Source organism: Bos grunniens, chromosome 9 (genome assembly GCF_055505025.1).
Source record: "Bos grunniens cultivar Pamir isolate PY7600 chromosome 9, Bosgru_T2T1.0, whole genome shotgun sequence".
NCBI classification, from domain to species: Eukaryota; Metazoa; Chordata; class Mammalia; order Artiodactyla; family Bovidae; genus Bos; species Bos grunniens.
The window spans coordinates 72,398,807-72,414,348 of record NC_141173.1 but is presented as its reverse complement, the minus strand read 5'-3'; the positions used below and the strand labels follow the sequence as shown (position 1 = coordinate 72,414,348).

At 37.4% G+C, this 15,542-nt stretch overlaps 1 protein-coding gene across 13 annotated transcripts in view; it reads right to left on the bottom strand.

Moving 5' to 3' along the window:
* EYA4 (EYA transcriptional coactivator and phosphatase 4) overlaps positions 1-15,542 on the bottom strand; it is a 365,804-nt gene that overhangs the window by 328,679 nt on the left and 21,583 nt on the right. The window lies entirely within an intron of this gene.

Below are 15,542 nucleotides of genomic sequence, written 5' to 3'. Positions count from 1 at the left end.
AATGCTCTTCTTTCACTGTCAAATCCTTTCCTTAGTTTTCCTATTTGAGAACCTGTTGTTTCGTGATTGGTCCCACTGACAAGCTTTTCATTGGAACTTTCTTCTCCCTTGGCTTTTGTTGGCTGCTCTGGATTCAGTCACCTCCACCTCTCTGATCACTCTTTGTTAATCTTTTCCTTGAATCCCCTCGGCCACTTAAATGTGGATGTTCTCAGCATCTGTTCTTAGCCTTCACAAACACTCAGTTAATCTAAGGAGAGACAGAGATGGACCAGGCAGAGTCCCTGTCCTCCAGGAAGTTTCAGTCTAGAGGAGAAAATAGGGCATCCTAGGAAAGATTGCGGAGAAGGCAATGGCACCCCACTCCAGTATTTTGCCTGGAAAATCCCTTGGATGGAGGAGCCTGGTAGCCTGTAGTCCATGGGATCGCTAGAGTCGGACACGACTGAGCGACTTCACTTTCACTTTTCACTTTCATGCATTGGAGAAAGAAATGGCAACCCACTCCAGTGTTCTTGCCTGGAGAATCCCAGGGACGGGAGAGCCTGGTGGGCTGCCGTCTGTGGGGTTGCACAGAGTCAGACACGACTGAAGCGACTTAGCAGCAGCAGCAGGAAAGATTGAGGGCAAGAGGAGAAGAGGGCAACAGAGGATAGATGGTTGGATGGCATCCCTGACTCAATAGATATGAGTTTGAGCAAACTTTGGGAGACCTTAAAGGACAGGAAAGCCTGGTGTGCTTGGGGTCGCAAAGAGTCAGACACGACTTAGTGACTGAACAACAACTGTCACCCACCAGGCTCCTCTATCCATGGGATTCTCCAGGCAAGAATACTGGAGTGGGTTGCCATTTCCTTCTGCAGGGGATCTTCCCGATCCAGGGATCAAACCTGGGTCTCCCTATTGCAGGCAGACTCTTTATCATCTGAGTCACTGGGAGAGCCCCCAGCTTACACCCTTGCCAACAGGTAAATCCCAAATGTGGTTCTAAAATTTTTAGCAGTGAGTCAAAAAGAGAAACTTGATTAGCTATCCAATTCTCAGTGCCATGAAAATATAGATATAGATATAGAGAATATAATTCTGATGACACTAAGGCTTGTCTTCACAGTAAAGACAGTGTGTTATGTCACATACTAATTCTCAACAAGAGCCTACTAAGTAGATGTAATGACTCCTTCCACTGGCCTATTCTCAATGGTAAGGTTACTTGTGTCTTAAAAATATATATATTGTAGCTGGGGAAGACAGTGCAGGTGCTCCAAAAGAGTCCTACGAGACTGAGCAACTAACCCTTTTCTCTTGTAATGGGATCAGCTACTGTAGTTTGCCTTTTTGTACTAGCCTCAACTCTACACCATTTAAGCCCTATCCTATTTTTCTTCTATTTCATATGCTTTTAATTATTTTCTAATCATATTTTAGTCACATAAACTGCCTGTAAATAAGGAGCTTTTAAAAATGCTCTTACTATTTTGAATGACTACATAACAAAAAGTAGGGCCAAGGTCACTTCGATAATTAAAATTAAAAGCAATTGGGAAAATCAATTATATGGTGATATAAATAGTCTGCATAGAGTAAACGGAGAAGGCAATGGCACCCCACTCCAGTACTCTTGCCTGAAGAATCCCATGGACGGAGGAGCCTGGTAGGCTGCAGTCCATGGGGTTGCTAAGAGTTGGACACGACTGTGTTGAGAAAGTGAAGGACAGGGAAGCCTGGCGTGCTGCAGTTCATGGGGCTGCAAAGAGTTGAACATGACTGAGTGACTGAATGACAACAAAATCAAAGTGTATCCAGGGTTAGAGTTTTAGGAATCTTGCATTTTTAAAATATTCATTCCTGAGTAATTCCTTCCACTGTTTCTCTAACTTGCTTACTCAACCATTGTCAGCAACCCACCAAAGAACTTCAGATAAAAATTTATTTTCTTTTTTCAATAACAGTAAGATAATCAAGACAATTATTGTCAAAGAATAACTGATTTTATAAGGCGTAAATAGGTTTGATTGTAATCTGCCTCAAACTTCTCATTGATAGCTGCAGAACACTAATTGCAGAAAATTTCAGTGATTTGCTCATTAATTGTTGGGGAAAAGGAAGTAGAATACAGGTTTCTAAACTCTTCTCATGCTGGTTGAAGTTTCTGAGCACATCACATTGTGCATATTATAACTGAAGATGACAAATTTTAATAGGAACTCTAAATATAATTTTCTATAAAAATATGCAACCGATTAAGAAGTAACAGAAATGTCAAGACTCATCCTTATTATGCCCTCCTTTTTTTCTTACTGTTTTTTTTTTTTAATGTATTCTATGCAGCACTTTATTGTTGCTGATACTGTTTAGTTGCTAAGTCAAGTTCAACACTTTTGCAACGCCATGCCAGTAGACAAGCAGGTTCCTCTGTCCATGAAACTTCTCAGGCAAGAATATTGGAGTGGCTTGCCATTTTCTTCTCCAGGGGTGTTTCCTGACCCAGAGATAGAATCTGTGCCTCCTGCATTGCACGTGGCTTCTTTACCATTGAGCCACCAGAGAAGCCCACAGCACTTTATATTTGCTGGCTAAAATTGGAAACTGATAAAACAATTCTTTAGTGTAGGTTTCCTGTTGTATAGAATTCAGAATATTATTACAAAGGGAGAATGAATGAGATCCATTTACCATGGTTATCAGATTTCAGGAATCAAGCATGCATGAATTTACTAATTTTGCTAACACTCCCTGTAGAAACTGGATGTCAATTCAAAGGCAAGTTATAGATGGCAATAAGAACAAACCATGAATGTCATGTGTATGTATGCTGCTGCTGCTGCTAAGTCGCTTCAGTCGTGTCCGACTCTGTGTGACCCCATAGACGGCAGCCCACAAGGCTCCCCCATCCCTGGGATTCTCCAGGCAAGAACACTGGAGTGGGTTGCCATTTCCTTCTCCAATGCATGAAACTGAAAAGTGAAAGTGAAGTCGCTGAGTCTTGTCCGACTCTTAGCGACTCCATGGACTGCAGCCCACCAGGCTCCCCCGCCCATGACATTTTCCAGGCAAGAGTGCTGGAGTGGGGTGCCATTGCCTTCTCCAATGTGTATGTATATAACATTGCTTTTTAAGTTTTATATTAATTACTTTTAAAGAAAGCGAGTCTTGCATTTACAGCTTTATTCTTAGTATCAAAATTCAAAGATGTTTGTTTGATAAGGTGAATATTCTATCAATACTAATATTATGTAACTTTCCTCAAAACAATGCTAATGCAGTTTGAACACAATGCTGTGATGTTTAACTTAAAAAGACTGTCAAAGTAAAAATGAAGTATAATATTTAAAATGGATAACCAACAAGGACTTACTGTATAGAACATAGGATTCTGCTCAATGTTATGTGGCAGCCTTGATGGGAGGGGAGTTTGGGGGAGAATGTATATGTATATGTATACGTATGGCTGAGTCCTCTCACTGTTACCGGAAACTATTACGTTGTTAATCTGCTATACCCCAATACAAAATAAAAAGTTAAAAAAAATAAAAATGAACAATAATGCAGGTACAATACACCAGGACTGCCATGTAGGCTGAGGACACAACCAAGCATGGATTTAGGTACCTATTGTCAACTGAAAGTATTTCATTCATGTTTTTAAAATCAGAGCATTTAAAAATATGTTTATTGGATATTTTGTCATAAAACTTCATAAAACAATTACTCTTATGCTATCATTTAAATTCTTGTTGAGAAAAACCTCAAACTTTAAGTTAATTTGGGGAGTCTACATATTTTGTGTCAATCCTCAGATAAATATGGAAAATTAAAACTTTTCTATTTCTAAATAGCAAACATCACAGCTCATCAAGGCTCACACTTATTTCACAAATTAAACCCACAACAGCATTGTTTATGCATTTAGTTCAATGTGCAAACAATGCCTCATTGAGGGTTGTATTTCAAAACAAACAACAACTTGCTTTAGTTCCCTTTTCATTTCTTTTTAACTTTGAAGTGTGTGCTTATATGAAACAGCGTCTCATGGCCACAGTGGTCTGTATACCATGAGTAACTAGCTAGTTTAACTCCTAGCTTCACGTTACTGCTTGTTATAGAGTCTACAAATTGTGTCTTTGGTGCCAGTCTTGATCATACATAAATTACAATGTTTTGTCTCTTCATTTTTTCAATATGTACTTCCTTTAGATCCCTCAAATCATTAAACAACAACTCTGTTATTTTAATGCCATTAGCATTTCTGTTAAAGTAGTGATGAATAATTTTTTCACATTGAAACTAATAAAGGGTTATTCATCTCAATACTTATGAAATTTTGTACTTTCAAACACTGTATACCAGTTAGAAAGTGAATGTCTATAGTTTTCTTCTTGCTTTAAAAATTTATATGTAACCTGATATTTGAGATTGTCTAGCAAACAAAAATTCATCCCAACATTCCAACTTTTATTAATAACCCAGTACTACATATGAGTTAATCTATACTTTTAAAAAAACTTTTCTTACAAGACTCTTTCCTTATTTTAAAATTTCTAAATGATTCTTCATAACTTCATGACTTGATGGACCTCTACTAAAAGACTTCTAGAATTTTCTTGTGAGGAAACTGAAGCATTCCGATTTTCTTATAAAATGAAGAAATGAATACATACAAAACTCAACTGCATTTTGCCTTTTGTTTGGACTTTGTCAAATCCAATGGTAGCACCTTTTTTATGGAAGAAATGACCAAAACCATAATCTCATTCCATATGCAGATGAATTATAATTCTAAGCAAAGGTAGAATCACCATTTGTCTTATATTTTGAGTTAATTTCTAAAGAGTGTAGAAAATGTAACAAAGTACTTTGTGATAGTCTCACCAGAACTTGGAACAGTTTCTTCAGGAAAAAAACCTAATTACAATAGCTTTCCCTCAGGCACTGCAACCTATAATTTAGCAGTCAACATCTCAAGGTATTGTTTGTGGTACTTTTTGCTAAAGTCAATTGCATTGCAATCCACATCCTGAAATTTGCCTTTCAAAGTTCCTCATGCAACCATCTTTAAAACAAAAATGTTTACTTGACATTTTACAAACTGGAATGGCCAAGTATCATCTAAAAGATTAGCTAGTTAACTGAACATTTCTCCTTCTAGATCATCTTCAAAAACACTGTGTATTCTCTATTTAATGTCTTGTGCTGTGCTTAGTCACTCAGTCGTGTCCAGCTCTTTTTGCAACCCCATGGACTGTATGTAGCCTGCCAGACTCCTCTGTCAATGAGGATTCTCCAGCGAGAGTACTGAAGTGGGTTGCCATGCCCCCTGCCAGGGGATCTTCCCAACCCAGGGACTGAACCCAGGTCCCCCACATTGCAGGCGGATTCTTCACTGTCTGAGCCACCAGTGAAGCATTTAGTGTTTTGGTTGATACTATATCTCATAAGTTCTTTTTTGTATTGTATTTTGTTTTAAAGCTGAAAGTCAGCTATTGCTATATCAAAACAATACCTATCATTTAAAATATATTTTTGCCACCACCTTACACCATGCACACAAATTAACTGAAATGGTATAAAACTTGAATGTAAGATCTGAAACCATAAAATTCCTAGAAGAAAACATAGATCTTAGCTTCACTGACACTGCTCTTAACAGTGTTTTTGTGGCTCTGATGCCAAAGGCAAGGCAAATAAAAGCAAAAATAAGCAAACCTGACTACATCAAACTGAAAAGCTTCTGTACAGAGAAGGAAACCATCATCATTTAAACTTTGCCTTTCAAAATGAAAAGGCAACCTACTGAGTGGGAGAAGATATTTGCAAATCACAGTTCCCTGATCACAGATAGAACCAGTGCCCACTTCAGTGGAAGCTCTGAGTCTTAACCATTGCACTGCCAGAGAAGCTCTGGTAATTCATTCTTATGGGTTAACATCAAGGGAAAGAGGGGAAAAGAAGTTGAAGAAAAGGCTGCCTATCTACTAGGAAACATAAAGGGAAGGATATAGGGTTAGTGAAAGGAGTTACATGTTGATTCTAGCTGCAGTCATAAAGATGTCACTTCCCACACTCAGCAAGAATCCTTTGAGTCATCCACAATGCATAATCTTAAGCACTATCTCATGACCTGGCACATAGTAGATATCCAACAATTCAATTTAAAATATATAGCTTGATCCTTAAGACATTTCCTTATATTTCCCTAAAACCACCTTTCCTGAGTTTGGAAGCTGTCATAGCGGCAAAAATTTTGAGACTTCTATATCACAAAAACAAGAAAATGGTGGATTTACTTCATTTTGAATTACAGAATCCATACAAACTAGTCAAAGTTTTAAGGTTACTTTCAGTTTTTCATTAAAACATCCTATGTTGAACGTGCTGATTTGGCAAAGAATGACCTTTTGGCTCTGAAAATCATTTTTCCTGTAATGTTAAATGAGTGTCAAGAAATTAATCCTCCCAGCACACTTATAGAAGCAATAATAGTATGAGTTGGTTAAGAGCTGCTTTGATAGGGTACTGTAAAGCCCTTTAGTCTTTAAAGAGCCCTGGCATTAGGTAACTTTAATTGTTGGTTTCAGATGTCAGTCTCCATCAGGAACACAGCTGGAGACTGATAGGTGTCGCTTGGGAATAAGCATTTTGTGTTACTTTGAAGTCAATTGGACTGAACATGAAAATTTTATAGTTAGTGGCAGATTTCTTTTTAAGATATTTAAGTAAAGTATCCCTTAAACCAATTACATTAAAAACTATCCAAAATAAGAAACCTCAAAGGGAAATTCTCCTCAGTGGCAAAGTGTTAATCAAATAAACCAAAAAACCAGTTTTCCCAAACCCATAATTTCCAAGCTTGAGGGGTGTCCTCATTTGGTTGCAGCCCCTTTTAACTCTTTCCATTTCATTTCTAAGCATCTTTTGTATTAAGTAGTTATTTTTAAAATGTTCAGAAAAGATAGCACGCAGTTGACAAGGGCAAATGGTGCGATGGTCAGGTATGGCAGAGACCACACCTGGGACTGATCCTTCTTGTTTTCTTTGGAAAACACGGGCTTCCCTGTCCTGGGAATTGTGTCCTTCATACAGAGAGGGGCTTCGAACTGACTCATTTCCTCTCTGACGAGTACAAGAGGCTAACACGCGTATTTTTTCTCAATTATTCAAATGCTTCAATCTTGTTTCCTACTGGAAGAATTGTACATACATCAGTTTTTAATTGATCCATGATTTATATACTATTCATGAATTAAAATGAAATTAACCTGATATTAAAGTTCATGGATTCCAAATTAGCAGATGGGAGTCGACAAGTACTAAACCAAGTGTTGTTCTGACATGAGGCAATCAATTGTTATTTTACAATTAAAAAAAAAAGTAGAGAAAAGAAAGCAAAAGAATAAATAATATGTAATATATAAATTGGTTGACTTTAGTATTTTATCCAAAGTTATTTCTAACACATTCTCAAGTTTTCCAGCTCTTGTTTGACTCCGACTTTAGCATCAATCAGTGTCTGAGTATTGACACCAAACTTCATTCATGCCTTATCCCCTCGGTTTTCTCACTCTTGACATTCCCTGTCATACCATTAGACAGCTACTTCTATTCTTTGCTTGAATTACCAGAGAAACTTTTGTTCTAGACACTTTATGTACTGTATTTATTGGTTTACATAAAGAACAGAGTGACTCTGGGGGTGATGACTCTGTTATACGAATATCTGCCACCAAAGACGGAGAAGGCAATGGCACCCCACTCCAGTACTCTTGCCTGGAAAATCCTATGGACAGAGGAGCCTGGAAGGCTGCAGTCCATGGGATCGCTAGGAGTCGTACACGACTGAGCGACTTCACTTTCACTTTTCACTTTCATGCATTGGAGAAGGAAATGGCAACCCACTCCAGTGTTCTTGCCTGGAGAATCCCAGGGACGGGGGAGCCTGGTGGGCTGCTGTCTATGGGGTTGCACAGAGTCGGACACAACTGAAGCGACTTAGCAGCAGCCACCAAAGAACATTTGCATTTTTCTCATCGTCCATTTGTTGAACAGCTGCAAACAAATACATTTGAATTTTTTTTTTAGAATTAGAGACCCCATGATTAAGTACATAAATGAAAATTCTGTAAGAGTAGAAGCTATCATAAACATTATAAAGTCATGGAGTCAGAGGAGTAAAATGCATTTTAAGGAATATAAGTATCCGTGAGACAGGTAGGTCTTTCTAACAGTTGGTGATAACACCTTACAAGGTCAGCTTTACACTGTGTTTTATGGCCCTACGTTCTCTCCTTTGACACGCAGACCAGAGACCATAGAGCGGGAAGCACTATACTAGGAACCCAGAGCCTGGGTACCATGTGCATTTGTGCCAACATTTGTTGTCATCTAACCTCTATGTTCAGTTTTCTAATCGGCAGCAAAAACAGATCCAGAACCCAGTGATTTATTTTTACTTGACTCTATCACCTCCCTTTTCTTATAGTTGATTGCTTGCCAGTCAGTGAATAAGCATTTAATTGTTGCCTAATATGTACCTAGGTTGGCTGAATCTTTTAGTGACTAAATAAATCTGTTTTCCAACTGAGGGCAAGTCTATAAATGGTAAGTAAACTAAACCAATAGCATACAGACTGCTCTACTCAGATATCTGCAAGTTTTCAGTGAAGAGTAACTGAGGGTCAGGGAGCAACTGCATGCATGGATCTGGCTGCTACTTTAGTATGAGAGGACTTGTGCTAATCCAGGATAATTACTTTTCGGGTCCAGTTTATCATGGGTGTGTGAATATGGCTGTTATTCAGATGGTGTCCCATAACAACTTTCAAGTGATGGGAGAAGGGGAAGATGTGAAACATATGAGGAGACATGCTTCTCTAATAGCTCAGAGGGTAAAGAGTTGCCTGCAATGCAGGAGACTTGAGATTGATCCCTGGGTCAGGAAGATCTCCTGGAGAAGCGAATGACTACCCACTCCAGTATTCTTGCCTGGATAATTCCACGGACAGAGGAGCCTGGTGGGCTATAGTTCAGGGGGTTGCAAAGTGTTGGACACGACTGAGCAACTAACACACTTTCTTTTTACATGTAGTGGAAAAAAAGTGTTATAAAAGATCAATCAAACCCATACAAATATAAATACACAAGTAGACTGTTTAATCAAGGCTAAGATTGCCCATAAGGCTGTATAGTCACTGAAACTTTGACTGATTTATCTGTTAAGAAAATTTGTTTTCTTCCAAAAGTCTCATCCACAGCTCTGTAAAAGATTTTCTACATTCCACCAATAGGAATTAATTATTTTGAGTTAAACCAAAATTTTCCTGTTCTCATGAACATTTCTTTCGCTTTGCATGTGTGCTAAGTCGCTTCAGTCACGTCTGACTCTGTGCAACCCAATGGACTGTGGCCTACCAGGTTCTTCTGTCCATGGGATTCTCCCAGCAAGAATACTGGAGTGGGTTGCCATGCCCTCCTTCTGGGGATCTTTCCCACCCAAGGATCAAACCCGTGATCTTAAGTCTCCTGCATTGGGAGGTGGGTTCTTTACCACTAGTGCCAACTGGGAAGTCCCTTTCTTTGGCTTGGTGGTACCATAATGTTTTTAAGCTATCTTAGTGGGACTTTCCTTTTTCCAATGTAATGGCAAACTGGACCACACTTCAAGAATGTATCATGTAATGAAGATGTTTTGATATGGGCTAGGGAGACACAGTGTTTGAGTAGCCCGGGAAACATAGGTCTGGGAGAAGTATTACAGTGGAGATAAAGGGGAACCAGAAAGGTTTTAGGAGGGGAATCTCTGACTTTAGGGAAAGAAAGTGAACAAAAGGGGAAGAAAGGAGAATAACAAAATAAATGCTTAGTTAACTTCCTGCTCTATTGAGAGCCTGTTGTGGCTTATGTTTACATCTTGAGTATTTTTTGTATTGAAGTGTAGTTAACTTACAATATTATATCAGTTTCAGGTGTACACCAGAGTGTTTTGACACTTTTATAGACTACACACCATACAAAATGATTATAGAATATTGACTATAATCCTTGAGTTGTACATTATATATCTGTGACTTGCTTATTTTATAACTGGTAGTTCTGGTAGTTTGGGTGTTTTTCATAAAATGTTGATTCTTATTTTTTTGTCTGAGTACTTAAAGAATTTTATTTACCTTTATACCACTTGAGAACTAATGTAAGGCAAAGTTTTCCTATTAATTCTGTTCACTTAAATATTAGGATAACCATGGCTAAATGGATTGATTTCCCTAGATATAACACGGAGATAAATAGTCACTTTTCATAATTTCAGATTTTAGAAAGCTCACTGGGTAAAGGGCAGGTAGGAAAAGAAGAATCATTACCAAAATAGTCGCAAAGTTGAAAATACTGCACATAAATTATATGTTGTAGGGTCGCAAAGAGTTGGACACGACTGAGCAACTGAGCTGAACTGAACTGAAAGATGTATGTCATATTCTTTATGGAGTAAGGTATATGGTAATATCAGCCAACTTTATTGTGTACTTACTTAATGTATTACACAGATTATCTCCTTTAATTCTGACAACTCTAAAAGGTAGATACCATTTTTAGCTCACTTTACAGATAAGAAAATGAAGACTTAAGGTCAAGTCACTTAGTCAAGCTCACTTTGCTAAGCCAGAAGCACAGCAGAGATTCAAATTCAGGTTAACGAGATTCTGGAAATGAAATTGTCCAACAATTCTGGAAGCTAGTTCTCTGTGGTCATTGGGTATTGGTTGGCTCATAGGGAACCATTAAGGAAAAGAAAACAGACAAAAACCAAAACAAAAGGTAATTATTTTGCTGTGGCACTTATGGAATGATATAAGAATACATAGGTTTATCGACTTAGAGTCTGAGGTTAAATTAAGGCAAGCTGAGCTGAAACTGTCACTAACCAGCATTCCTGCAGCACCCTTCCAAGCAGTCTGGTGGGTTATCCCTTATATAAGTTGAATTAAGAAGTCATTGCCAAATTTAGGAACTTATAGTAGAGTTGTGACTAAGTAAGACGTTTCAGAAAAAAAATGAAAAAGCACAACCCACAGAATTAGTAACTTGGCATTACTGTTATTTTCTGAGTTGCTGCTTGAATTCTTTTACAAGGAGCACTAATGGGAACATTCCTCAGGCTGCTTCAAATGCTGTGGACTAATTAATTCCGGGTGTCTTTCAGTGAAACTTCGCTTTTGCTTTTTGGTTATGGTGACCACACATGTAGGATCATATTACCACCATGGCATTGTGGCTGAGAGACACAACAGCTAAGGCTTGAGTGTTCATTCCATCCTACCTCACTTGTTCTAGTTCTGTGTTTTACCCATTGGGGTTTTGATATTTGTTATCAATTCAGCAGAATCTTGACCTTGAACTGGATTTTTCTCAGCCCCAATTTTTAAGATAAGAAAATGAATATGCAACTTGGATGGTAAATGTCACCCATTTTCCAAGATAGAGTATTGGTTCAAATAGTCTATATGACTAAAGATAGGAGTTGTGTTCCCATGTTACCTAGAAGAGCATTCAGGGGCCAAGACAAATGGAAATGAGGCTCTGTCTAGACATCTTTCCCAGGCCTTCTAGACCTTGCTTACCTCCATGCTCCTATGATCAGAGTACAGGTAGCATAATTCAAGTAAAATACAAAATGGACAAAGCATATGCCTTTGGAAATTATAATAGAGCAGACTCCTGGGGATATAGCACTTCATAAAGGGCTTCTGGGCTGTTGGCAATGTTCTATCTCTTGACTGGGCTCTAGTTACACATTTGATCACCTTCACTGAGTTACTCACTTATGACTAATGCATTTTTCTGAATTTATGTCATTCTTTCAATAAAATCATTTTTAAAAGGCGTGAAGGAAGGCTTTTTTCATAATACATTAATCTGAGTATCACAACCATGTGGTTGCATTTATTAAATCAGTTAGCAATCGTTTCGAAAAGATGGCAGTAGAGTCTCGATGATGGAAGTCAGGCCAAGGGGGTTTTGATATGGATGAGAAGAAGAACATCTGAAAGAGTTCTGAGCACAGGGCAACTCGCATTAGGCCCAAATGGAGGCCTACTGGGTGCTGTTGGATCTAGGAGGCTGCTTATGGATACCTTAAAGGGTCTGGATCAGGACAGGTGCAAGTGGGCAATGGAAGAGAGAAAAAGACACTGGGGTATAAAATAGAAAACTGAAGAGTAGAATCTAAAAACAAGCTTTTCTTACTTACCTCACAATTTTCCCAGGACCAAATCTACTTGAAAATAATATTGATATTATTCCAAGTGGCATAGAGTTTAATTAAACTTTCTCTAATAATTCAGAACAGTATGTCTTTCTCCTTGTAAATCTTTGTGGTCTTATACAGTATTTCCTCCTTAGTTCTTTATTAGCAATTCACTAGGAGAGGTACTGAGAGTGGGGAGAAAGAAGTGGGATTAAGTCCACACAGGATAGTCATTCTGCAGAGATTTCTGATAGTGAAGGTTTACCAACAAGACTATGTGATTTTATACATGATTTTGCAACTCAAAGTAATCCTAATATTAAATGCAAGGGCATCAGTTAATAGTGCTATTCAGAAGATAGTTTTATTTAAGGAAAAGAATTTTTTACATGCATTCATTCACTTATTTTACAAATATTTGATGAATTCCTGTTATCTGCCCCTATTCCGTACTTCTTTTTAAACTTATAAGAATATGAACTATAGAAACAGACTGAAGAATGGATGCCTCAAAGAATTTGAAATTACGACTAAAATATAAATTATACATTTTGAAAAAAAGAGATGGCAGGCACCCAAAATAGAATATGTTCTTCAGAAATCCTTCTGATGAGGTTAAAAAATATGGCAGAGATTTGAGAAACAAAGTAATATAAAATGTCCTGCACTTTAAATTCTATTGACTATGTTTCTAATACCAGTTAATAATGTTTACTTTTCCCTGTATGTTTAACAGTGTTACCATGCAAGCACCTTGAGCTCTTGAAAGGGAACTCTTACTGTGTTTATTTTTGTCTATGTGTTGAAGCAGCTCTCTTTCTATGGAGAGAACCTGCAGTAGAGTAGTCACTTGTTTTCACTCAGTGCTCTATCCAGAGGATTCCTTTCTTTCCTTTCAATCAAGGAGAGCAAAGATCGCCTCAAACCAAGATCTACATAGTCAGGTTAAAGGGATTTTCAACTTCTTTCCTCTCTGATTGATCGATTTCCCTTAGCACTGATAACTTTGCTTTTGTCTTTCAACAAAAAGGCTACTTAATCTCCACAGAGTTTCAACCCTATGACTCTTTTCTCCTTCCTACAGCCAACTGTTTTTAAAAAGATACCTGGCTCCTCATATTTGAAATAGAAACATATACTCTTAAATCAATAGGCTGTTCTGAACTTTCAGAGTGATCAGTTGAAATTTGTTTGAGAATATCATATTTTTTGGAAAAGGACTGGCCCACCTTTCCTAGGCCCTGAGTTCTTAAAGCACTTTTCTGGGCCGGCCTCCCACCATAAGAAACTTTATACATATCTGCAGCTACAATTAACAGAGCCCTGTGACAGAATTCTAAATGAGATATAAAATTATGTTTTGAAAATTGTGCGCTTTTTTTTTTTTTGGTTCTGTTTTTCATTGGCCATCAATAGGCATTTTCCTTTTGAGTTTGTCATTATCTTCCTCCTTAGGTAAACCTCATTTTCCCCATCACAAATCACAGAAGGCTTACTGATAATGAGTAACTTCAGTGTTAATTGAATACTATAATTCTTTCTAGTGACACCTTGTTTGATGTCAAATAGATAATATTGGAGAATAATGCTGTTTAAATTTAGACTCAAAAAATACTTAATTTCATTCATGTCTATAGCCAGTGGTTTGAGAAGCACTTAACCTTCATGTTTTCTCTATCAATAAAATAAAAATAATTCTTCATTATGTCATGTGGGCTGTGTTTCAAATTTTTAGAGTAAATCATAAAAATATTGAAAATTAGCATTTTAAATGAATTTTCAGTTTTCCTTAAATTTAATAGTGATAAAGTTGTGTGTGTGTGTGTGTGTGTGTGTGTTTTAATTTTAGAGTATTGTTAGGGACCTTACAATTCTCCTAATTTACAGATAGAGAAAACATATTCTAAGGAACTTTGCCACTTTCAATGTCTCCAGGAACTCGGATAGATAATAATCTTTGTTCTGTTAAAGGAATTTTTTTTTCATACCTTCTAAAATGAGGAACAATTCAAGACTTCTAAAATGTCACAGATAGAACACAAGACTACACTGGGTCAAAGATAGTTAATTATAACTTCTTATAAAAGGACAAAATAAAAACCAAGAAATATATTAAAGCTGTACTTACAAATTCAAATAGAATAGAATACAACAAAGTAATTTATCATTCAAGAATATTTTTAATAACCCAGCCTAGAATTCAGTCTACCAGGGGAAAAAAATCCAAGCCTTATGGGGAGAACTGTTAATATCCTTAAAGCCTCAGTTAACTCATCTGAAACGTGGGGTCAGGACAGTACCTATCTCATGAATTAAAGAAAATAATGGGTTTTTTCCTGTCTTTTGGCTGCAACTGCATGGCTGGTGAGCTCTTGGTTGCCTGTCCAGAGATGGAATCCAGTCCCACAGCAGCAGGGACAACTCCAAGTCCTAACCACTGAACCACCAGGGAATTCCTAAATAATGGGAATTAACAAGTTTAAGTCTGTAAATTATTTACCACAGGGATTAGAACATAGTTGACACTCAGTACATTTTAGCTATTTCTATATTTTCACTATTACCATTTTACATACAGAGGATTCTTACTTTTCACAGTAGTAATGTTCCCCAAAACTGGATCATCAAATACTGAATCATTGCTCCCAGGAGAAATTGAGTGTTGGCTCTTGAAAGTCTTAGTCACAATAATTTTCATCTAGTGAACAATACACAGTCTTGTTTCATGTGTGTTTCTGTTTAAAGATACTTTATTTAATATACATTGTTGATTCATTAACATTGAACTTGGCCAACAGCACTATAATTCATGCCTAAAGTTTATCTAACATACACATCTTTTCCACAGATCACACCACAGCCTTCTTGAACATAGGAACACTATGAAGGTCATTCTAAAAAGCAGTCACCAAGAAAAAGCACAAAAATGTGAAAAATGTCACATAAAAAGGGCAAGCCCTATGGGTATTGGCTTTAGGGTTACAAATGAATGGTAGCCAGTCAGTGGATTTGTAAATATAGAATCTGCAAATCAGGAGGCTCAACTGTACTGAGATTTTGAAAAACTAAAATCAATTGAGTTTGCCTAGAGAAGTGTATTCAAGACAGAAGCAGCAGGAAAAGAAGCTGGAGGTTTATATCATTCTAGGAAAGGCAGGGTCTGGTAAGCCCTGTAAAGAAGTTAGTCCTTTTCCAATAATAATGAGGCACCATTGCTACAGAGTTTTAAATAGAAGACTGTCATAGTTAGATTTGTCTTTTGTAAAGACAACTGTTCACCTTGAATAGAAGTGACCCCTAAAACAAT